The sequence below is a fragment of the Mchenga conophoros genome, linkage group LG9 (genome assembly GCF_057382185.1).
Source record: "Mchenga conophoros isolate Kocher_MC1m ecotype Shallow Benthic linkage group LG9, M_conophoros_male_GT1.1, whole genome shotgun sequence".
In the NCBI taxonomy this organism is placed as follows: Eukaryota; Metazoa; Chordata; class Actinopteri; order Cichliformes; family Cichlidae; genus Mchenga; species Mchenga conophoros.
The window spans coordinates 23,296,659-23,315,419 of NC_140534.1; the positions used below are offsets into that span (position 1 = coordinate 23,296,659).

General features: G+C 38.5%; 1 protein-coding gene across 3 annotated transcripts in view; it reads left to right on the forward strand.

The window, feature by feature from the left end:
• The window catches only part of dlgap1b (discs, large (Drosophila) homolog-associated protein 1b), a 95,499-nt gene that overhangs the window by 16,244 nt on the left and 60,494 nt on the right, over positions 1-18,761 (forward strand). For all 3 annotated transcript variants that reach the window (XM_085287013.1, XM_085287014.1, XM_085287015.1), the window contains exon 2: positions 17,207-17,292. The gene's annotated coding sequence lies outside the window, so the exon portion shown is untranslated. The remainder of the gene's footprint in view (positions 1-17,206; positions 17,293-18,761) is intronic.

Below are 18,761 nucleotides of genomic sequence, written 5' to 3' on the forward strand. Positions count from 1 at the left end.
TGGCACTTACTATAAGTCCGATGATATAACTGCCACACTTGCTGCCAACTATAACCTACACTCGACCCATCTCGACTCCTCTCTCAGCTTCTTTGGCACAGCTGGGCATGAGGAGAGTGGATAGCATAGAAGAGTTGGACACTGAGTCATCAAAATTTAAGTGCAGTCAAACACGTTCATGTTGGCATATTATAAAAAGACACACAAGGCCTGTAGAAGTCCAGTTCTGAAGTCTTTAAAAGGCTTAATCGAACAACTATTGCTTGAATTTTTATTGAATTATTCATCTGAGGACTATTTAATCTCTAACTATGCGGCCTATGTAGCATTTAATATAATTACAGATTTCTAGAACCGACTGATGGGTCTATGGAAAAATAACATCAGTCAATAACATGACTGAGACATGGAGACATGCACTGCCTTTTTGTAAATGTTATATGTATGAGCTTATGCACCTGGTTGTGTAGTATTCTCGCTAAGCCTTAGTTTGTTCAGCATGTGTAATCCCCTTAAAGTCCCCACTGATAGCCTGACTACTTTCACTTCAGATTAGCTGAGGTAGAGATCAAGAAGTGCCCCTCTCACCAGCATCTAGGACGACACATGGTTCCTTACAATGAAACTAGCTTCACGTAGTGTGCAGCTATAGAGTTGGACAGGGAATACAAAATAGATGCAGAATATAAAATTCATATGCTGTGTATGGTTGTGTTTATAATTATTCCTTGAAGTCAGTTCCGGTGCACATCTGTATTCATTCTCACACACACTGGAATCTGCTTTGCATTCTTGCATTTGGTCTGTTTGGACATATAAGTATACTTTTCATATTGCAAAAAATAGTTATGTAGGCGTGATAAAAAAGATGTTTTTCCTTAAAGAAGCCCAAGCATCTTTTCTGATGAGCTATGCTTTTTTTTGTCTTTTTTTTTTCAGTAAGCCCAAGTGTGATCCCACGCTGCATTAATTGTGTAACTCGCAGAGAGTTGTGAACAATTATACACGAGCTAACAAGTTAATGGGAGGTAGAATATAGTGTGTACACACTGATTTAATGACTTTATATGCTTCTTATGGGATTGTCTAGCGAGAGAGCGCTAGCGAGTGGCAGCCAGATGGAGGGTTGAGTGTTAGTCTGCAGGTCTGTGATTCACTCTCTGCACACAAATGCTAATGTTTGGGTTCACTGCATGTTTAAATAGACATTATCTGTTATTTATCTGGTTGGAATGATGGAGGGATGTTTAGGCTAATGAGGTTCCATAGTGAAACATTAGAATTACACCTGTTGTTGTCATGATCCCCAGGTTTTAGACCATAAGCTTTTCTTTTTTTTTAGTTCATTCTTTTAGGTTTTGAGAATCATTTGCACTTGGGGTTTGTTCCTTTTTTCTTTTGTAACATAGGTTATATTGTTTATATTTTTCCTGTATGCCATTTATATTTTCTAGCAGTCTCTGTTTGTATGTCTTCCTCTAAGTCCTACATGTTAGGTTATGATTGGGATGGATCTCTAATATTTAGCTGTTTAGTTCTAGTCTTGTCTCTGTATTTGTCTTTTTGTCTCTCTTGTCTCCCTGTTTAGTTGTCAAGTTGTTTTTTGTTTTGTTTTTACTCATTCAGTTGTGTCTCCCTTCCGGTTTTATTTAGATAACTGTTCTTTTATCTCATGTTAGGTTTCACTTCCTTTGTCTCCTTGTGTTGATTAGTTTAAGTTAATCCTCCCAGGTGTTTCCACCTGTTACCTCTCCTCCTGGTATCTGGGATGTATGTAATTGTCTGAGCTTTCCCTTGTCTTTTCACATTGTCCCCCATATCTGTGTGTCATCTTGCCCAATGCTTTCTAAGATTTCTGCTATTTGGATTGCCTGCGCTGCAAATGTTTTACACTATTTGTATTCCTTTCTCCTAACAGTATTAAAGATGATTTTTTTCCAGTGTATTCCTGTCTCCCTGTTGCGACCTTACACTCCCACTTCATGCATTTGGGTCCAGAATCTGCAAAATATATAGTTAAATTATGTCATTTGTAATGTTTGTTAATTTGTAGATTTATTGTCACAAGCTAAGCATTTTTAATTCACTTGATCATAAATTCTAAACGGTTTTTCCCCAAATTTGTCAATCCAGTTTATTAGTATTAGTAAGAGAAAGTTGAGTTTGGGCAACAAACAACAAAAGCAGTGATTCAAGTACCTGGGGTAGAAAAGAATCCTCAAGGACTCCTAGACATGTTTACCATCCATCTGTTAGTCAATATCTTATGGTAACATAAAGTGAGTGGTGCTGTTATGTCTTGTTGGTTGTCTGTCCTCTTGAGGTCACTTTGTATTACTTTTTTCTTAATTTTAATTAAGAATTACATTAGATTAGAGATTAATAAGAATTAAATTTAATTAATTTACTTTAATTTTAATTCAGCAAATATTGTTAGTACAGTTTATCTACACTAGTCCTGTGGTATGTTGGTTGGTATTATGTTCTTTGGTATTAGAAAAGGCAGTTGCAATGATGTGAGTGTTGTACTTTACTCTTTGTGATGCCCACAGCCAATACCAGGAATGATTTTATATTTGTATTAATACACACATTAATATGGACAGCAGTCTCCATCATGGTGGTCCATTGTTAGCTACACTCAACACCACACTTAGTCAAACAGACAAGAAAACACTGGAGCCCATATCATAAATTAACAATAATACTGAGGTACCCAAACAAAATAATTACAATAACTGTTATAACACTGTAATTTAACACACTAACATCCACACGAACGATGCCAGTCTTTGCACGAGTTGCCCCTCCCCTCGGGCCACTACAGTACTTTTCATTTTTTAAAATGCTTTCTTAATCGCTTCATTGTCAAGACTCATAATCAAGACAGAAAAAGTATAAACTCATAACAGTTCAGCTGCGCCTCCCATGCCTCTGAATGGCTAAGCTAAGCTACCTGCGCCTGGCTCTGGTAATTAACACAGAGACCTGGGATTAGTTTTAATGCTTTCATCAAATTCAGCAGCAAGAAGGAATATAAACATATTTTTCAAAATATAGAACTATTTCTTTTAAGCATACCTAAACATTAACTAGCATAAAAGTATAAGGAAGAGCAGAAAAATATAACCTATAGCGTTTTATTCAAACAAGTAAATTACAGTTTGCTCGGATGGTGGCAGTCCACCGGTGCACTGGGGCACAGTAATATTAATGTGCAAGGTAGTTGCAGGAAATTTAAGAGATAACTGAGGAAAGTGGAGCGGGAGTATGAACATAGTGCCTGAAGCCAAATGAGCTACTGTACAAGGACGTGTGCAGAGTAGTGCAAAATTATGCAAACAGTGTTGCATAATTATTGCAGTTTATCACAGTGAGAGAACAGGTTTTAATGTTTTATTAATCTGCTTAGTTGATAATGGTGTGATGGGCTTTTTTTTTTTATTAGCAAGAATGTTGGTCACATTGTGATACTCTTATTTATTCAATCACTGTTAATTGAACTATTATGCTAAATTGATGTTTGGGTTGATTATTATTATCTTTCTGAGAACATTGTAAACAAACCTTGTCTCACCTGGCTTCCTCTGCTATAACAAGTCAGAATGAAAAAGGTCCATTGTATTCAATTAGCTAACTGCAGTGCTGCGCAAATGACACCATGATTGTAGTTATTCTAAAATGATGGCTGAAAACAATAGGAGCATATTGTTATTTTACATATGGGACTCACAATGTGTTATCACATAGATTGTACAGCAGTAAAGTGCCACTGTTGTCTCTAGTCTTTCATTGCAAAATGAGTCCATAAAATGCAGGAAATTCATAATTTTACAGTTTGTTATTATTGACATCTATTTGCATAGAATGGCAAGTTTGCATGATGGTAGTGAGACCAGATATGTTGTATCGGTTGCACACAGTGCTGCTGAAATAAAGTGGCTGAAAAAAAGGACCTGGGATTAGTATTGGGAGTGGGAGTGGCAACAAAGGACAGGAATAGTAATGAGTACATCAGAGGGGCAGCTCATGTTCCACAGTTCAAGGATAAAGGGTTGAAATTTAGTTGCTTTGGACACGTGCTAAAGAAACATAATAGATATGCTGGACAAGAGTGAAAGCGGTAGTTTATGGAAGTAGTGAGGGAGCAGTAGGTGTGCATGTGTGGACATAAATTGTAGCTTTTCTTATGAGGAAATTCTTTTAGGTTTTGAGAACCTAATAATGTGGAATGTCTTAAATTGAACATGACAAATTCTCCCTTACATAAAAGGTTAAAGTTGGCTTCTTGGTTTTATGTGTTTTTAAGATCTATTTAGCCATTCATCCATTTTCCTTCCACTTGTCCAGTTCGGGGGCACAGAGAGGCTGGAGTCTATCACAGCCCCATCACAACAGTCTCACATTTATACCTACAGCCAAACTAGCATTTTTCCTTTTTCTTCTTCTTTGTACCGGTGAAGGAAGATAGAGATTCCGCCCAAACATACAAATCCCAGCCTGGATTTGGACCCAGGACCTTGTTGCTGTGAGGCAACAATGCTAACTGCTGCATCACTGAGCTGCCCTGATGCTTTCATTATACAAGCAAGATGTTTGTTCTTGATGATGTTTTGTTCTCGTGGTTATTGATGCTTTTGTGTTTGGGTTGTAAAGGTTACGTCTGTGTGGTGAGGAAACCATGGGATTCTCGAGAGACAATAAGTGTGTACTACAGGGCATGCTATGCTTTATTACACTGTATTCAGCCTGCCAGCGAGAGCAAAGCTGTGTCAGAGAAATGTGATTACATGTAACAGAGTACTCGAGCCAAACGAATTGTAGATTTTCTACGGCATTTAATACCTTGTCTCATAACAGTGCAAAATTACTCAGTGCTTGCTTGATGTTATATTCCTTGGGTATAAAAAAAACCCAAAAACACACATTATTATCCCCTCTCATTTTTCATGTGGTCTTTCAATTTTGCTGAAGATTATAAAACTCTGGCTTTCTCAAATGCCGACCTATATCCCTGACAGACCGTGTTTTGTGTCCAATAGTTTCCCTTTTTTGATCTAATCTGTTTGTTCTTTTGTGGGGCCTCTGACCTGTATGATACATCTGTCTCTCAGCTGTAACTCATCCAAGTGGCAGTCCAGATGCTCATTCAGTCCCACTTTGCTTGCTGCGGATGATATGAGGGTTTTTCGCTCTCACTCTCTCTGCCAGGCTCACTCCATGTCAGGGTTTAACAGTGTGGTTAAAGATATGCTATGCTTGCTGCCCTACAGTATAGATAGAGTTTTGCACTTTTACACAAGCTCAGTGATGTGATGTTTACTTCCTTCAGCTTGGTAGGTCTGTGTGAGAACTGTCTATCTGTTTCTCTCTTTCATCCAATCAGTTTATTCAAAACAGCAGAAACGCTGAGTTGCGTAACCTTAAAAAGTCAAGGAAATCTCAGTGAATTATACTTCTCAAGAGGATGTTGCAGTTATGCAAGCACTTTTATGAATTCAAAGGATTAAGTGTTTTTTCAAATAACCGTTCTCTCTCAGTTTATGTTTGGGCAATACATGAAAAACAAGTGAAAAAAAACCTAAACAGTACAGCATAGAACACTTTGGCACAATTAAATAAACAGCTTCTGACAATCAAACACCTTCTGTTGTTTGGTAGTGTGTGTGCATGTGTGTGTATGTGCGTGTGTGTCAATAATCCAGCCTGGCAAAGACGTCCCAGAGTTACTTATCACTTTGCTCTTTGTGGTCTGCTCTGGCCACAAAAGCATTAGCTCAAGATGCAAAGCATTTCAAGTCATCTCTGCAATGGAGTGACATTTCTCAGAATATTTGACTCATGAACGCACCACCTTCTGGGTTGCGACTGGTGTTTACCTCTGATGTCGCTGACCAGACAAATTGAATAATGTACAATACAGTCAGACATAAAAATGTTAATTGTGGTCGATTTAGTGGTAAAATACGGAGTTTCAATAGTTTACATTATGGAGGTAATGGTTATTGTGAAAACATACTCTAACTGGTTAGTTCATTAGGCACATCTGTTCAATTTCTTTTTAACACAAATATCTAATCAGCCAATCAATTCCCCTTTGCAGCAGCAGCAATTTCTTACATATAGGCATGGAGACATGGTCAAAATGACCTACCGAATTCAAACTGAGCATCAGAATAGGTAAGAAATGTCATTTAAGTGTCTTTGAATGTGGTCTGGTTGATGCTGACAGACAGGCTGGTTTGAGTATTTCTGAAATTGCTGATCTACAACAGTTCTCGGTAGGGCTGTGCGATATGAACAAAATCTCATATCCCGATATAAGAATTCTATCGTCCGATAACGATATAAATCACAAAAATGTAACATTTTCTGTAAATTACGTGAATCTCGGGCAGCTCGACTTGTGTGAAGTGTTTCCAGCTGCACGTCATGTACCTGGAGTCGAGTGTTTTAACTGATGCATGAAACGATACATTTTTAGACATAAGTTGTAAAGGCCGCCGTTTTCTTTGTGAGTATTTATTACACGGCGTGCTGCGGGGAAAAGCCTGTTCTAACGTTTGAGTCTAAGGTTTATTTTTTAGCACCTGGCGGCTCTTTTAATTCTCATCCGTAAATAATCTGCTCTTTCACGTGATTCAGTTTATTTTGAAAAGTCTCAACAGGATCTTGAGCTTTATTGTGAAAGGTTTATGTGGAACATAAACAAGCGGACATGGTGTTACCGTCGTTGTTACTAACCACAACGCATAAAAACAGGTGCTTGTCCGTCAGTGTGGTTATATTAAATATAAGAGAAAGAGAGAAAGAAGAAATTCATATAGCCACTACAGTGACCATCAAAAGGATGAAAAAATATTGCCGTAAACAGTTTATTTTGCGACACCACGAAACAAACGATAGCGTAAAATGAAACATAGACGTTTTTATATCATCTGATATATATCGTTATATCGAACAGCCCTAGTTCTAGTAGTTCTCTAGGTAAAAAATACCTTGTTGATACCAGAGGTCAGAGGACAATGACCAGACTGCTTTGAGCTTATAGAACGGTATCAGTAACTCAGATAACCACTTTTTACAACAAAGGCATGCACAAGGACATCTCTGAACCCACATTACATTCAACCTTCAAGCAGATGGGAAACACCGGGTGCTCCTCCTGTCGACTAAGAACAGGAAACACAGTGTACCCATCTTCTAATAGCCAGATCAAAGCTTAGATCATCTCAATGGGTTTTTTGAACCTGACAGTGAGTCACAGTACACAAATTGGTCTCCACAGTCATGGGATCTCAAGAGCACTTTGGGCATGTGGTGGAATAAAAAGGTTCAGTCATTTCCTAAAACAAATGAGCACTTGTAACGTGTAAATAGTGCATTTTAAGTAATAATTTCCCTTTGCAGAACTGAGGCCCATTACTTTGATTTTAATTTTCTGAGTAGGATTCATGATTTTATTGTATTCAAATACAAACTCTTCCATTTTTACAGAGCCTTAGTTCAATGTACTCCTGCTTTCAACCCACCCATTTTCTGATTATAGACCTTGGACAAGGAATAATTTGCCATAAGGTCTTTACTTAGGTACAATTACACCCATTAATGATGGACATCATAATGGATGTGGTGAAGGAGGATTTTTTTTGATAGCCCACTGCTCTTTTTGTTGTAGATTTGTGTATATCAGGTTGCATGTCCTGCATTTAAATATGTTATGTAATTGTACAGCTGCTACCTTGACCAGATATCTCTTGTAAACAATATTTCGATCTCAGTGGGACTTCCAGGTAAAACAAAGGTAAAATAAACAATGAAGACATTATTCAGTTTCTGCTTACAACCAGTACTTGGCAGCTGTACAACACTGAACATAGCAGAGCCCTTGTTGTGATATCTAACCCTTTATCTCACAGTGCCAGGAGCTACTTTTAACCACCACAAATTGTTAAAGAGATTTTCACAACAAAGAAGTTTATATTCTGGAAAATTGTACTATCATAGTCACCATCTCTTTTTCACGTCCCCTACTGTCTCTTGCTCTTGGCGAAAAAAAAAAAAAAATCCACCCCGAGTTTCTTGCATGTGTCTACTTCAGAAAATGTTGTATTTTCTTGTGGTGTGAGGAGGAGAGGGCACCTTTGTGCACATACTTCTTAATATGCAGTAAAAGGCTAGAAATGAGAAAGGGGCAGGCTTTTACAAAGAGATAAAGGAAAACCTAGCAAAGAGAGGCTAATCAGGCTGAAGAAAAAGTATCATCACACCACCACCCCCATCTCACTTATCCTCACCATTCCCATTTTGCTCCATTTATCATCTCTTCAAAGCATTACAGAGTCTTGAGCTATGGGGTAGATACATTAAAATGCATCAAAATCAACGTATTTCCTGAATACCAAGAGATCTGTCTGTGAAGAGTAAAAAACCTCACATAGCTGTGTTCTTTCACTTTACTGGCATGTGTCCAGGACTTTCAATCAATTCCTTCACAGCAAGGACTCTGAAAGAAATTAAATTAGGTCCTGGGCATTGAACCACAGTTTCTCAATTGGTACAGAATTTGTTCACATTGATTTGGCCTGATTGGAGTCCCAGGCTTGTGTTTCCACTTAATCACTGAGCACGCCCATCTCTCGAACCACTATTTGCATGCACCCTTCCCCTCCGCTCATGTCAGTCATTCACAGCCCATGGTAACCTCGGGAATTTGCATGAACTCACTGGCCTGGACTTTTGCTGAGCCACTATTGCAGCTTCCGTTGCTGCAGCACAAATGTAATAATCAGATTTTGTTGTGTTGTTGTTATTATTATTATTACAGTGTCTTGTTAGAGTTAGCAATAGGCTCTGCCAGGTCCAGAAAATTGTCCTCTGGTTACAAAAAAAAAATGTTCTGATAGATCGCTGTTGTTATTCTGACTGAGCACTGGCAAGTGATAGAGTGAAAAAAGAAGAAGCTTGGGAAAGACAGACAAAATTGTCTCCAGGGAAAGTAAAGTGAGGACAGGAAAGAACACAGATTATGCATGAGAGCGAACAAAAGAGTGGAAGAAAGTAGGGAAGAAAAGATTGCGAATAAGGTTGTGGGGGCAATAAGCTTGGAAAACGAGCGACAGAAAGAAGATAAGAGAAACGGTTATGAATGGAGAGGCAGAGACGAGTGGAGAGCTATGACAAAACAGCTTTTCTCACTCCCTCTACTTCTGTCTCTCAAAGCTAAGGCCTTGGAGGCGAGTCCAGTTTATTTATAATTTTTCTTTTTGTCTGTTGAATTAATGCTGAATTTATTGGAAATGTGCAACATTTTATAGACCTGCACTTGACCTTTCGGAATTTATTAAAGCATCACAGATTAAGCATTTATATAACATATGTAAGGACGCATAAGGTGTAAGGAAGTGTATGTACTAGCATTCAGAATGCGTCCCTGACTCATGGGCAATAATTTGATTTGATTAAAGGGCATCACTACAGGTGTGCATATCTCACACAGGAGAACTGAACGCTCAGTCTTTGACAATTTGGGGAAAAAATGGGCTTTTCAAATTTCTTAATTCTGTCAGAGACTGAAAGATCAAGCTGATCAGAGCTCATATGGAGATTTTTAAAAATTCCTTCCTTGTGTCTGATGTCTGACCCAAGAGGTACACCTTGGACTCTACAGGCCTCAATCAGCATGTTAAATATCAAAGTTTGTGACAGTACAATTAGAAAAAGACTTAAAAAGTAGGGCTTGTTTGGAAGGCTTCCATGTAGAAAGTCTCTCTGAAAAGAACATGGCAGGTTAGCACGTTCTTGTTTAAAAAGTGGCATCTGAACGAGACTTCTGAATGTCTGTCCGTATTCTATAGTCGGAGAAAACCAAACAAAGCATATCAGTACAAATGCTTCATACCAGCTATCAAGCATGGTGGTGGAGCTGTGATGATTTGGACTTCTTTTATAGCCACAGGAGCTGTCAACCATGAACTCAAAGTATTCCTGGGCCAAATGTGAGGGCATCTATCTGACAGCAAAAACTTGGGGACGATGAGCCCAAGCACAGTATCAAAACTTTAACAAAATGGCTCGTAAAGAAAAGAATCAAGGTATTGCAATGGCCCAGTCAAAGTCCAGACTGCAATCCAGTAGAACCTCAATCCACCCTGCTGTGGTGAGACCTTAAGAGAGCTGTGACAAGAATAAACTTGTCACAGCTCTGTACTTAATGTTTCACATGACTGTACGTGTTGTGTGCCACATTAACTGTATGAAATTGTTTAACAGTGGAAATAGTAACACTTACCTAAAGGCAAAGAGAAAGAAATAGTCCGCAGGGCTGTGTTATGCTACCAATCACCATCTACTCAGTCAGACTGTAAGGTGGAGAACTGTATAGAGTGATTGGTGCTTTATGCTTTTCTCTATCACAGTGGTGTTCACTTTACTTTAAGATAGGGCTGCCACGATTAGTCGACTAGTCACGATTACGTCGACTATCAAAATCGTCGACGACTGATTTAATAGTCGACGCGTCGTTTGAAGCTTTGTAAGATCACAAAAGACGCAGGAATAATAGCAGGATTTAAGACTGTAATAACGGACTGAAACAGAAGATGGCAGCACTGCATGTACAAGGATGCCAGCTGCCCTTAAACCCCGAAGAAGAAGAAGCTCTGTCCCAGAATTCATAGCGCCCGGCTCAGTTTCCAACAATGGCGGCAGCTAGTTAGTTTTAATATTACTCTTATTATTCTTTCTGGGTCACAAAATAAACGTTTAACATATTTTCAGGCGAGAATGTAGCTGTGTAAACCTCAAATATCTACTCAGTTTATCAAGACACCGCATATTTTCAAAAGCGCTCCGACGTTTTCGGAGACGTCTGTTACCCGCTAGCTCGATAGCTAACCGGGGGCAAGGCTAACTAGAGCCCGTGAGAACACCGGACTCCCGGCCGTCACGTAGATAACTTTAAAATGTTATTGTTTGGCTTTTTTTTTAGTATTTTATTTGTTCCTGAGTAAATCGGTTTGGCTGAGATTAAACTTATAGTTTTTACACAGCTGAATAAACGTCAAACAGACAGCTGATTATCAGAAGTGTGAGATGCTCCAGAATTTACTCCGGTGTCCTGTTATATTTTAGATAGCAAGGAGTTTATTAAACTTCACCGAAACAATCTGCAAGTTTAATTAAAATTTAATAAACTACCATCTTGTCTTTATTTTTAGTTAGCACCTTAAACACTTAAAGCTGTAAGCTAATGATAGTTAGATAAGAGCAGATGCTGCTGATGCAACCTACAGCTTGTAGGTTTTACGTCCAATGGGTGATGATCTGATTAGTCGACTAATCGCAAAAATAATCGGTGACTAGTCGACTATCAGAATAATCGTTTGTGGCAGCCCTACTTTAAGACTCATTGCACTTACACAGTCAGGGATAATGCACCATATGTTCTCTTTATGCTTCCACTACATTTCAACTGCAGTTTATAGTGGATCGTTTTGGAAACTCTTCCTGCTTTGGATGCTGTTTTGGATGTTTTAGGATTTATCCCATAATATGTTTTGACATAAACTCACAAAGATGTCAAAGATAATAACAGATATAGACAGATGATAACAACAAAAGATAGCACATCGAATTTTATACCTACAGCATGCTTTCCCCCGTGTAGTCAAAGATACATTCATGCTTGGATCTATCAAGAATCAACAGTTGGATAAGGAAGCAATCTTAAATCTAATTTTTCAACTCTACTCTTCTCTCTGGATAGCTTTAAGAGAGGTACTAAATTTAAAACTAGTTGCATAAATATGGTGACATCCCACAAAACTGGAATCAGTTGAAATATTGGTGTTACAGATAAGTATATAAAGAAGTAATTTTAAAAAAGAGATTTAGAAGTTGCGTGCAATATGACACAAATAAGCTCCAGCTGTAAAATAAAACTTCTGTCACTTGTAAATAAGCTTGTATCATTCATGGTAAATAAGCTTGTTATCTCAGACGGCACACAACAAAAGCTTCTACAGTAAGGATTCAAACATCGTCTTGATTCTCCGTCCTGTATTCCATGCATCTTCACACATACTGATGTACGCACAAACACACACGCACAAACACACACGCACAAACACCTGCTTTTTAATAAATGAGTACCTGTCATCAGTGTGCGGTTCTCACATTACAGCACTGTGAATTCATTAAGTGTGCCCTTTGGAAGTCCAACGAGCCAGGTGGGGTGCCGTCAAGCCTCCCGCCTTGCCTCACAATCACGCCCAGCATTTCAATTGCAAATACTGTACACATCTCAGTGCCCTTGTAAAAACACACATTCACAGTCATGCACATGTGTCTATACATCTAGCCATGCTTCACGCTTAACCCACATCAAAATGTTTACCCTGCATCTGTCTCACTGGACAGTAGCGATAACACAGGCTTGTCTATATTTCAGAGCAGCTGAGGTATTTTTGTATGCACTGAAAAAATGACTGAAACTTTAACCTTGAAAGATGCATCCTGGTTAGTTTAGTCATCCCCTCGATTAATTCAGAATCTGGAATTATTTTAATCATACAGAGATTTGGTTGTATTTTGAATCGGATTAGTTTGTTTTCCTGCAGATAGATGAGATTCTACAAGTTCCCGTCTGACTCTCTATCATTCTTTCTTTCATTATGTAATGCATGGCCCTCTGGACTTTGAGAGATGCTTACTGTACGTGCATACATGACTGGGTTTGTAGCGTTAGGGTAAGCGCTGATAGAAAAGATGGGGTCAGAGCAAACCACTGCTTGGAATAAGTTTCCTGAGCAATGTCAGTTCAAAGTGATCTGACACGGTCTTATTGAGTCATCGCTAGTTTATGTGTAAGTGGTTGTACATGGAGGGGAGAGGGGAGGAGTTAGAGGCACTTGCGGACTGGCAAAGCTAAATCTAAATCCCCCTCTTTTCTGTCAATAATTCTCAGCTTTTTCACAACCCCCTCTAATCCTCTTTCTGACGTGAATCACCTCTATTTAGTGTCTGCACATGCTTTAAACAATCGGGCACAAGTGCACTAGCAGTTTGCTTGTGTGTATTTTTACGTGCTTCCATGCGTGTAAGTGTGACTTCCAATCTGTGCCGATCTTGATCTTCAGCATGATAATGGTCTTTGCTTTTATTTATGTGTTTCTGTGTGCTGTGTGCTAGCAGATAAGAAATACCGCAATGATTGCAGGTTGATGTTATGAGCTCGTGCTCCACAAATTCCATCATTGTCCAAAATGAGCATCAACATCAGATCTGTAGCTGACTGGTGAGAAGTCATGCTGCTGTGAAAATGTAATAAAGCAAAGAGATAATCACTGCTGAAGTTTGAATGATGGCTTTCTGTAGTGGATCTGTGCTACACTATAGTGTAGAGATTATGCACAATGCTGGCCAGGCAGGGAGCCTGCCGCTGCTGCTGACTCAGTGCAGGCATAGCTGGGGCTTGGGGGGTTAATGCAGCAGGGCCACGGGCTGATCCACAGTCCATCCTCATCTGCCAAAACTTCAAAGGATGCCCCAACAGAGTCTAAATCGCCATCTCCTCCAGTCCAGGCTCTGCAGAACACTCTCCCCTCCCCCTCAGTGCACAGGTCAAACTCAGCCTCATCTTTTATGTATTGCTTACCCCATTGATTGTGCTCTTAAGAGATTCATGAATACAGAGGGCCTATTTCCGTATCACACTCCAACATATGAAGGTTTTTTCTTTAACAAGAGATGGATTTTTCTCTCATTTGTTCATTTTTTGGGTTTGTTTCTATCTTTCTATCGCTTCTCTTCCCCATCTATGCAACCCTCTTCCACCTATTTTTGCAGGCAAGGTCGTAGTCATTTTTACTTTTGACAGACGTGTTTTGCCTATTTAACTATTTATCCCGCATACATGAATTATTCACAGTGCAGGTAGTGAATACTGTAATACTGGAGAGCTGCAGTTTACTTACAGAAAGATTAAAGGAGATATTTAGTTGAAGTCAAATGCGTCATTTAGGTTAAATAATGTAATAAATATAACAAAGGTTATGCCGGTAACTTTTCAATGCATGTATATGGTCTTTAGGTCTTTTCTTGTGTCTAATGTATTCATTTATGTTCATCCCTTGGCTGTTTACTCATTCATGAATACATATGTTGCTCCATTTTTAACAAGCCAACCCTCCCCCCATCTGTCTGTTTGTGTACCTGTGTTTTAGTGATGTGTGTGTTATGCACCCCAGCAGAGTGTGAAATTGAAATTCTCATCTTTTCTGACAGAGAAGAGAGGGCACAGAAGATGTGAAATCTCATCTTTGACTTAAGTTTTTGCTATAATGTTTTTTAGTGGTACAATATTCATACCAAAAACATTGTGTGGTTGAGAAGTTCCTTCATAAACATTTCATATTATAAATGTGTTACTATAAAAATTGTAGCGTATCTATGTCTGTTCCCTAACTCCTCGTAGATACGTTAATCAATCTGGATGAAATTTATAGCGTAAACTACCAGGATACCAGGATTATCAACATGTATATTAGGTTCCACTTTAGCTCAGTAGGGTGAGCAGGGGGCCATTGCTGCATATCTTCTGCCTGTCTCTCTCCACACTATCCTGTCTCTCTTCGCTGCTTCACTGTCTATCAACAGCAAAGAAATGCCAAAACAATAATCTTAAAATAGAATCTTTATAGAAACTAAATATACATGTAGTAGCTCATCTCAAAATGAACAGTGACATTGTACGTGTCTACATTACGTCTACGTATACGTTGCTCTTGGTAAATAACTGTCACTAAACCATTTTTAGAACAGTGTCTCTGGAATTTGTTGTTATGCATATCTGTAAATAAGTGTCCATCACGGACTGACACTAATACTAACAGTTTAAGACTTTGTCTCATATATGAATAAGTAGCTTACAAAAAAGAGCAAAAAAATTTAACTTTAATTGTTAATTTGTTTGGTGTGTATGAAGAGCTGTTTTTGATGTCTCACTGTTTGCATTTATGTAATGAGGATAAAAGCATATTATGATAAATTAGTCTGCTTTTTCATATATGAGCATAGTGAACAAGCAGACATTAAAATATAGTTTTTATGTCCTACATGGAAAAATATTTAATAAAGTACTTCATGGTTTGAATTTGGTGTTCAAGATCATTTTACGTGTGGATAATTCCATCTAATTCTTAACACTCATTTAGCACCAGACCTCAGAATTAGTCTATGATTGGAGCTAAAATGTTTGATAAGCACAGCTTGCTCAGCTGGTTTTATAGGTCAGGTTCTTGATTAGTTTTTATCATACCTGAAGGGCAGAAGTTTTTTTTGTTTCCATTAGTAGGTTTAGATCTGCAGAAATAAAAATATAAATCAGGGTTTGATCAAGGGTTAGTTCTTGGTCTGTTATTCTTTAACCATTACATGCTCCTAGTTGGTACTATCGTAAACAATCATGACATTAACTTGTGGATGTCTAGAAACCTTTTTGTAACTCAACAGAGATGAAATGGAAATATTTGTTGTTGGTTTAAAAAATTTCCTAAGGTAGTAATTAACATGTAGTTTACATGTCAGGAACCTTGGCATTGTTTTGGTTAATGGTTTCAGTTTTGATAGCCATTTAAATAAGATTACCAGAACTGCTTTCTAACATTTAAACATGTCAAAAGTTGGAGAATCATTATCTCCAACTTACTTTTGTTCAAAACAGAATTACCACTAAAACCCTTCTCTTATGTCATGAAGCTCCCAGTGGTTTGGCCCTCGCCAGTAGGTCTCTGAATTGGTCAGTGTACACCAACCAGACCTCTCAGGTCATCAAGTGCACATCTTTTAGCTGCTCCTAGAATTAGATCTCAGTGTGCTGAGGATGCTTTCAGTTGTTGTGCTCCAGTTTGTTGGAAGAAGCTGCCCGCTGCCCTGAGGTCAGTTAGAACTGTCTATTCAAAAACAAACTTAAAACCTTTTTTATTCTCACAGACTTGTATTTAATTGTGTGTTTGTGTGTTGTGTTATGAAATGTGCTATATACATGCAGTATCATATTGCTAAGTTATTTAATTTACATGTTTAACTTAGCTGTCTGGCATGGTAGAAATAATCTTTTCTGTATTCAGGCAAGTCAAAAATGACCTTATACACTTACTTAGCATTTGTTTAAGCTCGTGAATCCCTTGGTCATTAACCAACACAAAAAACCACAATGAAGAGAATATGATTTATTCCACTTCTGCACCAAATTCTAATGAACTTTTCATTACCACCCTGTTTGGAGCATCCACACATCCTTGTCATGTAAAGCAGACCTAAAGCCCCCTGGAGTGTTGGTGCCCTCGCCCTGACCTGTGTCTGTGCGAGTGGGTGTATGTCCAGCCTGTCCAAACCAAGTCCCACCCGGCGAGCGTCAGACAGACCACCATCTGTTCCATGCCCTCGCAATGAACTACCTGCCACATCCTCTTCATCACCTTCATGGAATATCAGAAAAGAGATGCTTTCTAGAAACCTAATTTGCAAAAGCTTTGTTGATTCTCAAAAGCATAGTGACTCTACTTTGACAGCATATTACAAGGAAGGAATATTTACTAAAAACACATCTCACTGTTGTTCTTTTTCCATACATAAACCTTTCTTTAAAACTTTTCAGAAGCTGAAAAAGAGTATAGGTGATCTGCACACTCTGCTTTTCAATATTAGAGAGTAGTTACCCTGAAACAAAGACTGTTTTCACCCTCCCTCAAAACACCTCAAGGATTTAACGCACTAGATTAAATAAGTACAAATAGGCTTAAAATGAATTCTGCATATCTCCTCCCTCTTTCCTGAAACACAGCTCCCCAAAAGATGAGTTTTAGGCTGAAAACAAGCATGTTAGTGCTGTGATTTTACAGCCAAACAACACGGGGCTTAGTTGATTATGCACACAGTCATTTAATGTCTTAAGCCAACCACTCTGTCCAAAGAAGACTAGAGTTTTCTTATTGGTTCTACAAAAAGGGGGAATGATTTGTGCATTAATTTAATTTTTTATTACATTATTTGTTGTATGTCTGAAGTGAACCTAGAAAAAGAGCAGAGAGCAGCAGCACAGCATGAGCACATGGCACAGGGACCAGCACGTTAGCCAGCAGAGCACCACAGGAGTGTTTTCATATGTTATAAATTCATTCTGACTCTTTTTATTCACTTCAAGGTGGAGAAATGTGCATACGCAGACAACAAGGGGTGTGGAATTAAGCACAGGAGAGAAAAGATGCCGAAGATGAAGCAGTAAAGAAGGTGAGTTACATTTTAAATGTTTGTTCTCCACTGAATCATTATATTGAACAAAGTGCTGCTATAAGCAGCTTTGGATGCACCTTTATTATTGCACCATGGCCAGTGACCACTTAGAAAGTGGCTAAAGTAGTATAAAGAAACACCTTAACATATATAATATCAACTTTATTAAAGCTCCTTCTCAAAGCACCTGCACATTCATAATTCACGCTTGACCTTTTGCAATCACTCTTCTGCACAGCAGATATAACCTTTTAGTGCATCCTTAGTGGAAACACATCTGTCAAGATTGACAGCCTACCATCAGTGACAGCAAAAACAGAAAGAGACACAAACACAGCACAGAGTGGCTGTGGGGTGAGTGGCAGGAAAGAAGGGGGGTGATAGAAAGATGCGTAGGTGAGATGAATGGGTAAAAAAGAAAAAAGGTTTCTTTCGGGCTGCTGGATGAAAGTGTTTTTTTTCCCCTCTTTGTGTAATGATAAGTTGTTAATAGGGCTGCCATGATTAGTCGACTATCAAAATCGTCGACGACCGATTTAATAGTCAACGCGTCGTTTGAAGCTTTGTAAGATCACAAAAGACGCAGGAATAAGTAGTAGGATTTAAGAGTGTAATAACGGACTGAAACAGAAGATGGCAGCACTGCATGTACAAGGATGCCAGCTGCCGTTAAACCCCGAAGAAGTAGCTGTGTCCCAGAATTCATAGCGCGGCCCAGCTCAGTTTCCAACAATGGCGGCAGCTACTTAGTTTTAATATTACTCTTATTATTCTTTCTGGGTCACAAAATAAAGTTTAACATATTTTCAGGTGAGAATGTAGCTGTGTAAACCTCAAATATCTGCTCAGTTTATCAAGACACCGCATATTTTCAAAAGTGCTCCAACGTTTTCTGAGACGTCTGTTACCCACTAGCTCGATAGCAAGCCGGGGGCTAGGCTCACTAGAGCCTGTGAGAACACCGGACTCCCAGCAAATCGTTTTCAAACCCACCGCCGTCTTTCACTACTCAGGTGAAACATTTAATATAAGTCACTTAGATAACTTCAAAATGTTATTGTTTGGCTTTTTTTTTAGTATTTTATTTGTTCCTGAGTAAATCGGTTTGGCTGAGATTAAACTTATAGTTTTTACACAGCTGAATAAACGTCAAGCAGACAGCTGATTATCAGAAGTGTGAGATGCTGGGGAAAATACTCCGGTGTCCTGTTATATTTTAGATAGCAAGGAGTTTATTAAACCGAAACAATCTGCAAATTTCATTAAAATTTAATAAACTATCATCTTGTCTTTATTTTTAGTTACCACATACCTTAAAATCTTAAAGCTGTAAGCTAATGATAGTTATATAAGAGCAGATGCTGCTGGTGCAATAAGCCGTACATTTTACGTCCAATGGATGATGATCTGATTAGTCGACTAATCGCAAAAATAATCGGTAACTAGTCGACTATCAAAATAATCGT